The 13,063-nt window shown below is 40.2% G+C and overlaps 1 long non-coding RNA gene across 1 annotated transcript; it reads right to left on the reverse strand.

Annotated features, from left to right (window-relative positions):
• Nucleotides 1-612: 612 nt before the first annotated feature.
• On the reverse strand, nucleotides 613-12,909 carry LOC144256707 (uncharacterized). The gene is made up of 3 exons (XR_013344205.1): nucleotides 12,686-12,909; nucleotides 10,731-10,882; nucleotides 613-960 (listed from the first exon to the last, which is right to left on the reverse strand). It is a non-coding gene; the product is annotated as an uncharacterized LOC144256707 (long non-coding RNA).
• Between the last annotated feature and the right edge of the window lie 154 nt (nucleotides 12,910-13,063).

The raw sequence follows: 13,063 nt of genomic DNA on the forward strand, positions 1-13,063 counted from the left end.
CGCTAATTTTAAACCTCGCTGGCGGGAACCTTAGCCCCAATGAGAACTAATTCCTGGGCACGGGAACTGATATCTGGAAGAACTTGCCAATAAACGGGTATCCTGCCATTTATCTAAGCCCTACCATCTCCCCTTTAGTTCTATATAAGCACACAGCTTTTTGCAATAAAATTGGAATTCTCCCGGCGAAGTGTCTTTGCGTGGGGATCCTTTCATCCCCCACCACTGCAGCAGTGCCAGAGGCGCCAAGTATCCAGGAGAATGGGAGGAAGGTCAAGTTCAGGAAGCTGGAAAACCCCTGGAAAATCCGGGCCTGACCCTCAGGGTGGGAAACCTATGCACAGGGCCCCCCACCCCAGCCCTCCTGGGGCCAAGGTCAGCATCAGGTGCTGGCATTGGCTGTGCCCGAGGTCCCACAGGAAGAGAAACTTCACATTGCATCTGCTGGTCCATTCCAATTTGCCCTTTCAGACCATTGCTAAAAACCCTTGATTTTGCTAAGGGACTACCCGTAGACCAGTCAGAGCCACAAGTCACACTAAGATTGGGTACTATGTTTAGTCTGTGCTTGCAGAAGGCCTTCTTAAGGCAGGCTGTCAATCGTCACTCCAATTTTTTATTAGATAATTGCGATCTTCCCTCCACCTTAGACCATTTTTACAGCAGTTTCCAAAATAACACAAGATAAAAATAATCAAACTTCAACAGGAAAGTTTCCAGTATCAGATGCAGATCTTTAAAATGCTGTATGCATTTTGCAGTTTTGCTAGTCAGTCACTTTAGTATACTCCTCTCAAAGTGTGCCAAATAAATATGGCAAAGCTTTGCTCTTCACCTTGGTTGGATCACATTTCTGATCTTCCTGTCTGGCTGCTGGGGTCTCTACCTGGTGAAGGCGTTCTTGCACCCGTTGTCTGACAGGGTCACAGCGTGGGGGATGCTGTGGCAAGGCCGCACCATCTGGAAAACAGAACCATTAGGAATGTTAAGTGTTTTGTTTGTGAAACTCATGATATGGATAACAGGGCATATGTCAATCATTAATAAAAGTACTTATTGCCTGAGATTGCAGGAAAATTCCCAGAATGAGACTAAGGATACAATTGAGACATGCCATGAGGCTCGTTTCAGTGTCTCTCAGGATACAAACAATGGTGTTATTCCTCAAGCCTAAGCAACAAGAAATATTTATCCCATGGTTAACAATGTACACTAGCCCCACCCCCAACCCCATCCTAAAGCCACAACCTGTATAATAGCCTAATTACAGAAGAACAATTGCTGTGCCAACAGTACAAGGACCGCCCTATGTAGCTTATGGTATCCCCTCGAGGACAAGAGGCTAATAAAAATACATTCCCCAACCAATAGACCCTCCTTTGCTTTACGCAGAAACTTATGATGAAAATGGAAAACACACAGTTAATATAAATGACAAATGGGTTGAGGTGTAAAGCCTGCCTTTAGTTAAAGATTACAAAGACATGAGAATTGGTGTGCTTTGACCAAGGATCAAGGAAGTTCTTTTAGAAAGCAGTTGAATAGATGATATCGAAAAAGGAAATTACCTTGGAAATTAAAATAGAATAATGTAAAATTAACACAGATATATTTTAGAGGCACTTCAGAGTAGTAGGCTTTTAAATAATAGACTTTCACTACTTTAAGTGAATTTAGTCTAGAAGTAAGAAAGCTTACCAATAATTATAAGTATGCTTTAAAGTTAAAGGTTAATGAAATAATTATAGGTATGCTTTAAAGTTAGAAGTGAATAATAAGAGTCATGTAGTCTAGTGGCATCCCCTAGCACCTAGTGATGGAGGTGAAAACCTAAAAGCTTAATCATGATTGACTAATGTTACAGAAAAATATTTTGAACAATGTACTCAAAATCTTAGGTAATCAATGTATGTCAGAAAAGTTGTAATTCTTGAAAATTATGTAAATCCAAAAAGTTTTGGGCTTTGAAGTTATCCATTAACTACCTGAAAAAACACCTGTAAAACAGGTATAAAAATAAAGGTCCCTCCAGGGACAGGGAGATGTCTTCTGGAGATTGCTCCTAACTTGCAACCTGTCGTCCCAACTCTTCTTCTTTCGCCAGATGCCACTCCTCCTTCAGGACCACCCTGGACCCTCGCCGGGGCTGGACCTGGGCATCTACTTAAGCACTCTGGGTGATTACACGACCTGAGGGCCCCAGGGAATGATGGAACTGGTCCAGGGTTTTCCTGGAGCTCTCCATCTTTTACAGCAGTATTCTGTGAATGTTTGGATCAGTCATACCATTGATTTGATCCCAGCTTCCCATTTAAGACAGACAGACAGATAAACCCCTCTTTCTCATTTATTTATTTATTTATTTGTTTGTTTGTTTATTTTGTTATTTATTTATTTATTTATTTTGAGAACCCTTAGGTGCACAGCAAAATGAGAAGGTAGAGATTTCCCATATCCCTTTTGTCCCTTCCCCACTGCCAACATCCCCCACCCCAGAGTGGTACATCATTGTTAAAGTGGATGAACCTACATGGACACTTCATTGTCAGCCACAGTTCATAGCAGCCCTCTGTCTTTTTCGTACTTGCTGGGAGGTTTTCTGGCCCACCAGAGCTTCCCTTCTTTTTCCAGTGGGATTAGCTTTCATGTATGTTTTGAAACGCTTTGTTTCAAGGGATGTGGATGGGCTTCACACAAGTTCTATCACCATCTTGCAACAGAATGTTTCCACAAGGTTCGTAATTCCATAAATGTGAGCCTCTCCTCTTCCACACGGATCTCAGCACAGAGGACTGCTCTACATACACTTTAAAAGTGTTGCAAACACAATATGTGTCCTTGTAACGAAGCCAAGAAATCCAGACTTACAGAAAGAGTGAAATTTCCCTCTCCTTTCTCCCCCAGACACCCGAGTGTACATTAAGATACGTATTTGTAGAAACATCTACATCTGTATAATATTTTACGAAAATAAAACTAGACTATTTTTAAAGAAGAGTTGGAAACAAAAACAAAAACAAACAAAAAACAACCCCAGCAGCAAGTGAGATCCCTTCTGACACAACCCTGAAATAGTTTTACTTTCCACTGACAACAAATGAGTTTACAAGAGAATGATATCATCCATTGTGACCCTCAAAAAAAAAAAAAAATTAAAGAAAATAGGAAAGAAAAAAGAAAATATGCACATAACGAACAAAAAGACAGGCTATAAACATTTGTACTAAAGGAGGAGAAAATGTAACACCAACAAAATGCCGCCATTTAAGCCTCTTGTCTTGAAAACTTTTTAAATAAAAATATGTATATACATAAACACATGTATTCATATATGTATACATTCATATACACAAAACATATAAATAAGTATACATACATATGAATGCACAAGCACATAGCCTCAGGATGACTGCAATTTATTTTGCAGTCATTTTTTTTTTTTTTTTGCACCAGCTCCCTGTTAGAATCTGTTTCCCTCATTTCTTTGTAAGCTCTGCGACTCCAAGAGAACGGGTGGCTAGGGTGCTTTTGTTAGGCAGTGACTCCCCTGAGCCCCAAACAGTGACTGACACAGTAAATGACTGCCTGAATGGATCTTACTGATCAAAATCTTCTAGGGTCTTTTTAAAAAAAGTTTGTTGAATTTAATGTAGCATGTCTAAAATCTTATAATTGTCGGCCTCTGAGATAGTGCTGTGGTAGTCTTCCTTCATTCCAGCTTCGTTTCCATGGTCCTAATTCATTTGTTACTTGCTTCTCTTTTGGTTTTACAATGATATACAACTTTTAATTTGTTAGAACACAAACACAAAGGACTTTTTCTAGTAATATTAAATGTGACATAATGATAGATGCCAAATGTTTCTTAAAGATATTGTAAAATAATTGCTGCAATTTTCTATTTTGGGTGTTAAGGACAGAATCATTCTTTAGTTCTGTAATACAGGAACAATTTGGTCCAGAAAATAGTCTTATCTTGTATTAATTTATACATTGTCCATGTCAGGTCCAATCTTTCATTATATTACAAGGATATGGAAAAAGAATCTAAAATAATGCAATCTATCTAAAATTAGAATAAGAGCTGATGGGCTTGCCAAAAAGAAATTGTGTATTAGGATTTTTTTAAGAAATTGCAAAAACAATTTTGGGGGAGAGCTTCGTATTACTAAGAATATTTTCTTAAAACCAACAGCATATATAGTTACATAAAATAATAGAAGTTTGTCCACTGCAGTGGCGTAACCTGTAATCTCAGCAGCTCCAGAGACTGAGGCAGGAGTATGGAACGTTCAAAGCCAGCTTCAGAGCTACTTAGCCAGGCCCTGACTCCAAAAAAAAAAAAAGAAGAGGGAGTGGTGGTTGAATGTGGCTCAATGATTGAGTGCCCTCTAGGTTCAATCCCTGGTACTACTACTAATAATAATTACACTAGAAATGTATTCTTTTAGCTCATCATTTGTTTGGTACTGGGGATTGAACCCAGAGGTTCTTTACCACGGATCTACAACCCCAGACCTTTCTATTTTTTATTTTGAGACATGGTCTTACTAAGTTGTTGAGGCTGGCTTTAGTCTTGCAATCTTCCTACCTCAGTCTCCCAAATGTGTGGGATTAAAGGCACTTACCACCATGCCCCGCTAGCTCATAAGATTTCTTAAAGCAGGGATATTCATAAAATTCAAAATTTATAAATAACAGTTATTTTAATACAATTTTTAATTTGGAATAATTTTGGATTCCTAGAAAAATTGGAAGAATAATTCAGGGAGTCCTCTTATTCTCCCAGTACAGTTTCCCCTGATGGTCATCTTATATGATACATTTGCCAAACCTAAGATGCTAACATTTATTTCTTGCTATTGACTAAACGTCTGACTTCATTTGGACGTCACTAGTTTTTCCATGAATGTCAGCATAAATCTTTTAAAAGTCATCAGCAGAAAAGAGGAATTTAATTTTTCAGTGAAAACACAAATGATATTCTTGAGAAGCTTCATGATTATCAGTAACATATCACTTTTACCTTTATATTATATAATATACCTGAGACATCAGGCCTTAGTGAAGATGTTTCTTCACTAATTGATGTATATAAGTGTTAGAAATGACAATGAAAATGCAGTGACCTCAAGAATTATTAGGCATTCAACTGAATTGCACAGTATTTCTGAAATGTAAAAAGATAAATCTTGGGCTGGGGATGTGGCTCAAGCGGTAGTGCTGGGTTCGATCCTCAGCACCACATAAAATAAAATAAAGATGTTGTATCCACCGAAAACTAAAAAATAAATATTAAAAATTTCTCTCTCTCTCTCTTTCTGAAAAAAAAAAGATAAATCTATAAAAAGTCACATAAAGAGAAAATTTGTTTATGTGATTAAAATAACATTTTAGGATTCCACCTTTTGGGTCCCCTTCTTTCTCCGAGGAGAAGTCTTTTCTGCTGTCCTCTAATAAAGCTTCTTCACTCTAAACTTGCTTCGGCATGCTTCTCTGGTGTTATACTTCAGCATTCAGGGAAGCAAGGACTTGTCATCGGTAAACAGCAGTAACAGATTGGAGGTTCCCCACTAAGATCTACACAGAGGTAAGAGCCTCTGCACACACCCCACGTTTATCTGAGGTGCATCTTTCTTTCTGGAGGGTGATGTGGGAACCCGATGGCTACTTAAAGGCAGTAATGCAGCTGCCACTCTTCAAGACTCAGGTGAGAGGTTTCCCGGCCTAGGCAGCTCTCAATCACCTGTTCCATACAGAGCAGGCATGTTGGGTTCTGCCAAAACGGCTTCCCACTTTTCTGTCTGGGCCCGGAGAGCAATTGGCGTGAGTACACAGTGTCCCTAATCCCGATCTGCCTCAGATGCGTGGAGGTGGAGGAAGAAGTTTGGAACAACTGCAGAATTCTGGTCTGGGCTACACTCAGATGTATTCCTAAGGTTCCTTTCTCTTGAACCCCCTCCCGACAACCCTAAGGGGTATCTAAGGTGATCGGTAGATGAAATGCAATGAGGGAAAGCCCCAATCACATTTGCCTCCATGTGGGCTGCGCAACCCTCCCAAACCCACATCCATTCCCTCCTGGATGCTCCCCTTCCTTCGCCAGTCAGAAACCCTAGCAATTCAGGTTGTAGGACTAAGAAAGACATGGGATGGTTAGTGAAAGGTGCCCAGGTTCCCCACATGTGCATAGGAACTTTCACTAGTCTGTTTTAAAATTTCCCATTACTGCTCCCATGTTTAGAATGTGCTGTGTTCTCTTTAAGCTGCTAGAGGGAGGCGTTTTTAGAATCAACTCTTCCAGTAGTCTCTCTGATAGAAAGCCCTATATGCCTTATAACCTGTAGATATCCCTCACCCCCAGGAGATTCCTTTAGTCTAGGGAGTAAAAAGGCAACAAGAAGAGTGCACGATTCTCTTTTGCTGTGGATTTTTAGTGGCAGGGAGGAAAGCAGTAAGGCCCTTAAGTCTGATTCCTCCCAGGGTCTCTGGGACTCCAAAACTGCTTGCTCAATACTGCCCCTTTGCAGCTCAAAGAAGACAGAACGGTCATGGCCCTCTTTCCTTACAGCAGTAAGGAGTTCCCAAAATTAGAGGGGGGAATGAAGCCAGATTTACAGATAGGTAGTTAGTGTAGTTAGGTAAATCAGGTCTAATATCGAGTAAAATCAAGAATGGAGGCCATTAAAGAAAATGGAGTCCAGGAAACCAGGGCAGCACTTGGGGAAATTGAAATGTTAATGTCCCCAAGGCCCCCCCAGCCCATCCCAAGGAAATGTTAATGAAGCAGCTCCCAGCAAACTTGGAGATGCTAATCCAAAGGCCTCCCCAGGCCCTCCCTGCCCAGATTACTCCTTCAGCTCACCTGTCCCCCACCTTTTGGGCCTTCCCACCTACATTCCATCACTGCAAGACAACAGAGAACAAAGGACAGGAATGCAACAGGAATGCAGGAAAGCTGAAAGTAGACCTTAGCTATAAAAGAGGGAAGACCTCCCCTGTCCTTGGATTCAACCTTTTGGGTACCCTTTTTCCTCCGGGGAGAAGTCTTTTCTGCTGTCCTTTAATAGAGCTTCTGCTTTCCACTCTAAAATAAATAAATAAATAAAACATTTACATTTCACCTGCATTGATATATTAGGATCTCCAAAGTACATTATTTCAAGATTCACTTACTTTAAAAAAAAAAAACACAATTTTTTAATGACACATATGTTTCAAGCACATTCTTTTGCAGTTTGAGAGTGTTCTAGACCTGATTATTAACTGTTAACGACATCTGTAAATGTCCTGCATCAATAATGTGACAATAGCTAAAGGTCAGAAACTGCACTGTTTGAAAGAAGCCCGTATGTTACAAGAGCTGAATCTAATATTTTATTATCTACAGTTGTATTTATCATTCTCTTTAGTTTCACATGTTTTACTAAATAATCTGAACATCTTTTCTATACAATAGTAAGGCCATGAGAACTATCTAGCATATATGAAAATTGGACACCACACACACACACACACAAAAGGCAGATTATGTACTGCATGAGAAACCAATGCTCAGTTTAAGTATTCAAAATGTTCAGAATCACGTGATTAAATCACATCAGTCCTAACAGAAACCTGGCTAATAAGCAAATTAATTAATTGAAAGTTGGTACCAAGCCATAGTATTGTTGTGGTTTAGATATGAAGTGTCCCCCAAAGGCTCACTTGGAAGACAATGCATGACTTTTCAGAGGCAAAATGATTGGGTTATAAGAGATGTAACCTAATCTGTGGATTAATCCACCGATGTGGATTAACTGAGTGGTAACTGTAGGCAGATATGCAGTATGTAGAGGAAGTATATCACAAGCACATGACTTTGGGGTTTATATTTTGTCCCTGGTGAGCAGAACTGTCTCTCTCTGGTTCCTGTTTGCCTTGTACTGAGCTGTTTCTCTCCACCACATCCTTCTCTGTGATGTTCTGCTTCACTCAGGGCCCAGAGCTGTGGAGTCAGCCAATAGTGGATTGAACCTCTGAAACTGTGATATATTATAATCAAACTGGTTATAAGACAAAAGAGAATATTAAAATGAGCAAGAGAGATGTAATACTTGATACACCAGGGATCCTCAAAAAAACCCATATGTTTATGGCCAATTGACTTTTTACAAATACCAACACCATTCATTGGGGGAAAGAACAGTTTTTTAATGTATCATGCTGGAACAACTGGATTTCCACACCCAAGAGTAAGGTTGGCCCCCTACTTTATACTCTATAAAAAAAATAAGACAAACCAATGACCTAAATATAAGGGTTAAAAACATAAAACTCTAAGAAGAAACCATAGGAGTTTCTTGAAACTCATCACCTTGAGTTTGGCAATGGGTTCTTAGATATGAACAGAAAGTCCAAGTAGAACAACAACAAAAAAATTTGATAAATTGGATTTAATTAAAATTAAAAACTTGTATGTGTCAAAGGGTATTGATATAGTTTGAATTTCAAATGCCCACCAAAACCCATGTGTAAAAGGCTTGGTCCTCAGAACAGTGCTACTAGGAGATGGTAGAAGATTAAGAGGTGTGACCCAGTGGAGAATGTTCAGGTCACTGAGGGTGCAACACAGAAAGGGACTGTGGGACCACAGCCTCTTATCATTGCTCTTCACTTATCAGCCACAAGGTGAACAGTTTTGCTCCACCACACATTTCCACCATGATGTGCTTGCTCACCCAAAGCAACAGGTCAACTAATTATGGACTAAAACCTCTAAATAAAACTCTTAGCCAAAATCAAACTTTCCTCTTTGTAAATTGAAAATATCCAGAATACATAAGGAAGTCCTACAAATGAACAACTTATAGACAACCAACCAGATTCAACAATGAGCCAGGGACTTGAATAGATATATTTCTCCAAAGAAGGAATATGAATAGTCAATAAACACAAGAAAAGATATTCAATATCATTAGTTTTTAGGAAAGTGTAAATCAAAAACACAATGAGGGGTTGAGGATGTAGCTCAGTGGTAGAATATCTGCTTAGCAGGCATGAGGCTCTGGATTCAATCCCTAGCACCCAACAACAAAAATAAAAATACAACCACAATGAGATACCTCTTCTCTCACCTTTTAGGATAGCTATATTTGGAAAAAAGAGGAACGTAAAATTGTTGATGAAGATGCGGAAAAATCAGAACCCTTGTATATTGCTGGTGGAAACGTAAAGTGGTGTAGTCACTCACTGCTCCTCAAAAAGCTATATGCTGGATTAACCAGATGACCCTATAATTCTACTCTTATTTATATACCCCAAAGGCCCAAACACAGGGACTCAACCAGATACTTGTATAAAAATTATCTTTGGGGCTGGGGATGTGGCTCAAGCAGTAGCACGATCGCCTGGCATGCATGCGGCCCGAGTTCGATCCTCAGCACCAAAAAAAAAAAAAAAAAAAAAAAAAAAAAACAAAGATGTTGTGTCCACCGAAAACTAAAAAATAAATATTAAAATTCTCTCTCTCTCTCTCTCTCTCTCTCTTAAAAAAAATTATCTTTGAAGCAATATTCACAATACTGAAACAACCTAAGTGTCTGTCAACGGATGAATGGATAAATAAAATGTGGTATGCGCTTTTTATATTATTCATCCAGAGAAAGAAGCTCTGGTATATGCTACAACATGGGTGAAGCCTGACAACATGATTTTCAAGGGAAGTAAGCTAAGTGAAAAGGACCCCTATTATATGAAATATATAGAATAGACAAATTTATTAAGTTCCCAGTGGATGGGTGCTGCGCCCCTCCCCTGACTCAGGCAATGGCAAGGCCCTACTGAGGTGGATGGTGCAAGGTGTCCATCCCTCTGGAGGAGCGCAGTATGCTTCTAGGAATGGGCTGGTTTGTTTTTGTATTCTTTTAATAAGTATAGTTGCGACTTCTCATATGACCATTAAGTATGAAGAAAAAAAACTTTCCCAATTAATGCAACTACTTCTAAAGAATAAATCTGTTTGCTCTAAATGCAAGATTCAGCTGTGGAACGTAGATTGTTAATGTTTAATGAGAAACCCCCTGTAGGAAAAACAGTCAAGGAAGTTTTTGAGAAATTAAATTAAATCTAGAGAAGAAAAATTAATATTAAGAAAACAGATTAGTGCTTAGTACAGGGCAACTTGTTCTTGTTCCTGTGCACAGTGGTTTGGTGCTCTTACTCTTGTTTGATTAAAATTAGTAGCCTCTCTTTTCAAGTGAACCACTTGCTATAACCAAGGCGCAGGTTCTAGTCAGTACGTCAAGAAAGAATAGTCAAGGTATAGGCCAATAGTCTGGGACATTTCTAACTATTATTAAAAGCTAACTAAGCAGAAACAGCTCAAAGCAAAATGGGAACTGAAAGTAAAAATGCTTGCTTATGCACAAGCCAAGATACATTCTTCTTATCTAATTGTAGCTACGTACTATTTTGTTTCTTTGAATAATGATTCCTGTTTTGTAACCACAAAATACTGTGAACCTGCCAAAACGCAAAGTATATATAATTAATTTCACAAGTAAAGATCGGGATTTAGCACCTTCACTTTTGTGTCTGTGTTGTTTTTCCACCCCCTTTTGGTGACTCCTCACCATCCATTTGTCTCCTGAGACCCCCTGCCAGAGCTGGACTCCTACAGATAGGAGGAGGGGAGAGTGGGAAGTTATTGTTAAATAGTGTGTTAGTGTTCTATCACTGTGACAAAATACCTGAGATAAATCAACTTGAAGAAGGAAATGTTTATTTTGGCTCACGGTTTCAGAAGTCTCAGTCCACGGTTGATTGGCTTTCTTACTTTTGGGCCTATGTCAAGGCAGCATATCATGGCAGTGAGCAGGAGGGGGAGTGGCTGTTCACCTCACTGTAGTGGGGAAACAGAGAGAGAGGAAGGGGATGGGATCAGGGTACTGATATTCCTTCAAGGGCACGCCTCCAATACCTAACTTCCTTCACCTAGACCCAATCTCCTAAAGATTCTACCACCTCCCAGCACACCATGGGCTGGGGACTAAGCCTTCCACATATGTGCCTTTGGAGGACATTCAAGATCCCAATGATAGCAAATGGGAACACAGTTTTTGTTAGGTGTGATGGAAAGTTTTTGGAAATAAATGGCCATAATGGTTGTACAATACTGTGCACATAATCAGTGCCACTGAATTGCACACTTTAAAATGGTAAATGGCAAATAACATCACACACACACACACACACACACATGCTATTAAAAAAAAATCAGTTTCCCAAAGGAAAGTGGATGCTGTTAACAGGAGGGCAAGAGCTATCATTAAATGAAATCCAAAATTACCAGCTCTTTGATAGCTTAGCTAATTTGCTTGACCTTAAGGTAGTTTTACTATTTTCCATTTTATTCTTAAATAAAATATGGAGAGTTGAGAAGAGGAAATGTATAATTGAATTATCTGCCTCCTTGCCTAAAATACCTAATCCTATTTTTGCATTTCTTCAACTTAAAGATGAAATGAAAAAATGGAAATCTTCAAGCCCCTAGAGGTGATTCTTGTCATTGATGCTAACTCTAATCTCATTTTGAGAGCACAGACATCCTCTTAAAACTCAGAATACAAAAAGGTCACATCTCACATGTTGGCAATAATTGCAACGATACCAAATTAGCAGGAAGTAATTTTCTTTCCTTTTTAAAACGGCCTTCTACTAAATTGTCCTAGAGCCAACCACCATTCAATTTACAACGTTCAAAAAACGCAGGGATTGTAGGCATTCCAGCTTCCAGTCCCAAGCAGAAAGTGGCTTGCTCAGTCCACATCTGTGATTTCTCCTATCTACCACAAGGTGGCGGTGCTGTACCACAGTCATGCATGACCAAGGACCAGGTACTAAAGCTCCCTACACTTGCTTTTCTATTCCAAAATGAAGATGACCTCTAGGATTTGGGCTCAAAGACAAGGATGTCCGGTTTTCTGGCTGGGGAGCACAGAGTTATGAGGGCATCTCAGGCCATATTCCCACCTCTGAATACCAGGAATTCACAGCAGCAGCACACAGACCAACCTGACTCAACACTGTGATGTTCCACTGTAGGTAAAAAAAGAAATCTAAAACCCAAAAGCCTTAAATCTAAACAGGAAAGAACCAAGAACTGACAGGGAGTACAATCAACAGCAAGTTTCTCTAGGAACATTACAAATGCAGGCAAAAGCTTCTCTCTGCTCTAAGCATGAATAGACCATCCCAGGACACCAAAAAACAAGGCAATGAGCTTGGAGAGGGCCCTTGGGAGAGGCCACAATGGCAAGTGGGCTACCAAATAAGGTGGCACCAGAAAAAGGCTGAAAAAAGAGACAATTAACCCAAACTGTTCACCAGTACCCTCTAAACTCCCTCCCACCCACCAACTAACTATAGGCTCTTTCACTTTCTTGGGGGTGTCCTTTAGCCCTGAATTGTGTCAATTAAATTTCTTTTTTTTTTTTAACCCATACACCTTTTATCTAGCTTTCCCCAACACCTAGAAAAACTACCCCACACACCAACACAGTCAGATCATTTATATCACCGCAGATATTTTTTATAGCCACAGCCACTTCCCAGCCACTTCCCTCCCTAACTCCTGGCAACCACTAATCTGCTCTTCATTTATATAATTCGACCTTTCAAGAAATGGAATCATACAGTACGTAACCTTTTGGGATTGGCCTTTTTCACTCAGTGTAATTCCATGGAGATTCAAGCCGAGTGGATCCACAGCTCATTCCTTTTTATTGCTAAGCAGCATGTTACAGATCCTCCATTGTTTTAACCTGGATACACACCAGGCTTGCAAGAGGAGGGCTCCTCCATGGCTCAGTGCAGGACCCACGTCCAAGCCCAGCCTCCAACAGCGCAGAGCCAAGGCGCGCCTCCTTATTGTCAGAGGGGCGGGGCGGCGTGCAGGGTGGTGCTTGCTTGGGGGGCGGGGTGGCGTGCGGGGTGGACCTTGTGGGGGGGGCGGGGCGGCGTGCTGGGAGCTTGTTTGGGGGGCGGGGCGGCGTGCGGGGTGGAGCTTGTTGCGGGGGCGAGG

The sequence above is a fragment of the Urocitellus parryii genome, chromosome 8 (genome assembly GCF_045843805.1).
Source record: "Urocitellus parryii isolate mUroPar1 chromosome 8, mUroPar1.hap1, whole genome shotgun sequence".
NCBI classification, from domain to species: Eukaryota; Metazoa; Chordata; class Mammalia; order Rodentia; family Sciuridae; genus Urocitellus; species Urocitellus parryii.